Here is a 3,669-nt window from a genome sequence, read left to right as displayed (position 1 = left end):
AGAAGTCAATAGTACCAAAAGTCAGTAGCACATTCTGTAAATGAGGTGAAAACATAGGGCTAGAGATCTAAAATGTGAATATAAGAAGTCATGTTAATTTAAATTGCTGTCACTTCAGCTCTACAAAGAGAGAACAGAGTTTCCAATCTGTTTGTAAGGAGAAGAGGTACATTGTAAGAGGTATATTATACTTCCGTATTACTCTCAGGCATTTCATTTACGCCCATTCAAGAAAGTCATTGTCGATTCCACTGAGCAATAAAAATAAAGTTTTGAATAATTCCAAAACATACATAAGTCTTTCAAACATGAAATGTTTGCGTAAGTTCAGATGCTATGATAATATTTAAAATTTATTGGGAACTATTTCAAAAATAGACAAGTGAATTCAGTTCAAAAGGCTAAATGGATAACTTCATGTAAACACTGACTATGGTATAAAATGTTTAGGTACTATGAAGAACTCAAGATTTCATATCAACACATGTGTGCGTATATATAATATCCTTTGTGAGAATAAGAACTACAATGCTTCAAAGAACATTCTTTATAAATGACAGGGTAGGTGGGTGGGAATTGAGAATCTACTAATTTCTCTAGGTATACCAGCTAAGCACTGATTCTCCTTTATCTCAAATAATGACTTATTTTTAAATTTACAAAAGATACATCACAGGGAATCATAAGATTTGAGACATATAGGTTATAAAATTATAGAATTTATCATAATCCTGACAACATCAGCCATTCCACACACTGTAGGATTCCTGAGCTTTGTCAATTCATTTTCTCCATTGGCCTTTCAACAGACTTTCTTCCTGAAAACTCTGCTGTGTTCTGTTGAATATATCTTTCTTCCTAATATTCAGCCAATGCCTGTGTGTGTTCACATCCTCTGCTCCATTTCCTCAGGGAGAGGAATTGTCTGCAAACACAACCTTCTCTACTTTTAATATCAAAGTACAACTGGGTGATTTTTCCATCGCTTCTTTCCCCAGACAACTAACACTGCCTTAGTCAAATGCCCTCACCCCCACCAACTTCTCTGACATCTGTTCCATTACCGAATCTATGGAACAAAGGGAAGTTTAAGGACAACATTATGAGGAGCAACCAATTTTTCATTTTACTTCTCCAGAGTACCACATAAATCTTAATGCTATTGTGAAGATAAAAATCAATGGGGGGCACAAATAAACCTTGAATACACATTTAACAATTTAGGAATCTGAAATAATCTATTTGCTATATGATTGGTCAGCAATTCATAAGATACCGTATTTTCAAGATTCATTTTGTTTCTTTGTGAATGTTTTGTGTAGAATTTAAAACACTAGTTTTTTGCTATTAAAAAATCAGTTGCGATGATGCTTTAATATCCTAACAATAAACAAATTGATATTTTGCCCCAGTATGACTGTTACTTTGCTCCAAAAATTTACCCCTCATTCTTGATCATCCAGTTCTGTTTCCTGATTTCAGGCAACTATTTTAAGAAGATATTTTTAACCATAGATATCTCTTCTATTAGTTTTATTTTATGATTCAATTAGTAATAAAAGGGTTGTGAGAACCTTTGTAAGTTTCAAAAAGTAAATATTTCTGCAAGAAAACCTTTGTAAATACAAATATTAGAGGTGTGTTTTTTTCAACCCCTTGTCTTGCTATAAGAGTATATAATAAATGCATTATTTTCACATGTTTATTCTCTGTTATTTTTAATTAAACTTCTTTTTCTAGCCTTGTATATGTTTCTGTGACTAACAAATTAGTTCCACTCTCTACATGTTCAGGATGAAACTCTATGAAGTCTCCTAATCTTGCCTCTTCTTTCCTAGTTTGTTAATTTGATTTTGTTCTATCCCTTTCCCCAACTACCTAGAAAGTAACCCTCAAACCTCAGATGATCATTTAACCCTCCAGATTGAGGGATGAGGGATCATTCCCAATGTCTACAAATATACCTGTGAATTCTGGGCTATTTAGTCTGGCATAAAGCACTGCATGCTGGAAACTAGAACAGAGAAACTACTCTGTCATGTTAAACACTGAGGCTCTAACCACATGGCCTTGGGTTAAGGACTCATTAGAAAAAATTATTTGAGAATTTTCCAGTTGGGCTGTATCTATGCTGAATATAGTTTAGGCAGGATCCCTTATCTTAACATAGACAGCAACTTCCAGAATATAGCAGCGTTCAGATAATTATTTTTTTCTACCTAAAGCATGCATCGGTTATATCACTTCTTTCTTAAGGCAGAATGAACACATACTGTATCAGCGTTTCTTCTTTTCTGTCTTAGGATCTTTTCACTAGGAAGGGAAATGATGGTGCTACTATTTAGCAAATACCATTTGGGGGGTAAAAGAAGTATTGAGATGTTAGGGGTTTGAGCTGGTATGTAAATTCCTTTCAGTGAGGTAATGGGACTCAGTTGAAATAGTGGATTCAGTTCTTAGTTTCGTTTCCCTTTCATAACATTAAAAATAATATGGTCTATTACAATCATACCTTTAACCAGCTAATCTAGATTTCATCTTTTGCTGAAATTCTTCTCTAGCCTATGCCAGACCTCAGCAAGGTTATATTAGAAGGGTCTCTTTTCTCCAAGATAGACAATTTTCTGTCTCTCCACAACGCACACACTTTCCAAGGCTACTCCATTGGCTGTATTGGCATTATTGTTCATGCAATCAGCCACAACATGCCACCGGGGTATAATGAGAAATGCTGCTGCACATCTGTATTCCTGGATACAGGGCTTCTTCACGTCAAAAGACAAATAGGAGTCCCCAGGCACTGATTAAACATCTGAAGGATGAGCCAACAGGACGTCAGCTACCTATGAGAACTCTTCTGTCAGTTTGCTGAAGGCTGGCAACTGGCTAGTAAATGGAAATCAAGTGCCAAGTTAAAATTGACCACCAGTGGGTGCTCAGGGCTGGCAAAGTCAAGAAGGTGGCTCTCTGTTCCATCCTTGTCTCCTCCTGAGCACTATTTCCACGATTGTCACCTCCTTCAGGAGTAGTGACATGCACCTTACTGGAGTTGGGGCAGCTTTACCCAATTTCACCTGTTTGTAGGTATTGAGGAGGAAGCTCTTCCAGATGCAGCACAGTCTCTCTAAGGTCAGCATGCACCCCTCTTGCAGTGAGTGGACTCTGAGCAGCTCAACAGTAGCACCACCTGCTTCAAGTCATGGAGAGCCAGGAGGAGGCAGTTGGAGAAAAAACTGGCAGAATTTGTAGTATGATCAGCAAATCTACGTGGAGTATGCCCATTTCTCTGCCTCGTAAGTCGGTTCTCTTGGAGGCTCTGGTTCCCCTTCACTTTGTATTTAAAATGGGGGTAGTGATAGATGGTGTGGGGGAGGCTAGGCAAGGGACTGCGGGAGAAGGGGCAGAACCAAATTAAAAGGAAGTTGTTTCCTCTTTCAAAGAAGCAGAAATCACAAGACCAAATTCGGTCTCTCCAGCCTCACAGTTGGCATGTGCCCATCAATTCTTTCAATTCAGAGCTCTGCTTTTCTTTTTCCCTCTAGGATTTAAAATGCTAAGTAAAAACAAACAAACAAAAAACCTTGGCATACCCGTCCCTAAGCCAGTTACCCCTCTCTGATTCTGTTAAAGACAAGCAGTTCTACTCTCATATCCAAGTACCTTTGAGAC

General features: G+C 37.6%; 1 pseudogene; it reads right to left on the bottom strand.

Annotated features, from left to right (window-relative positions):
• Positions 1 to 2,514: 2,514 nt before the first annotated feature.
• On the bottom strand, positions 2,515 to 3,282 carry LOC143649530 (type II iodothyronine deiodinase pseudogene; annotated as a pseudogene).
• Positions 3,283 to 3,669: the final 387 nt, after the last annotated feature.

This window comes from Tamandua tetradactyla, chromosome 11 (genome assembly GCF_023851605.1).
Source record: "Tamandua tetradactyla isolate mTamTet1 chromosome 11, mTamTet1.pri, whole genome shotgun sequence".
NCBI lineage: Eukaryota > Metazoa > Chordata > Mammalia > Pilosa > Myrmecophagidae > Tamandua > Tamandua tetradactyla.
Note: the sequence above shows the minus strand (reverse complement) of the source record. Positions and strands in the feature narration are given on the sequence as shown.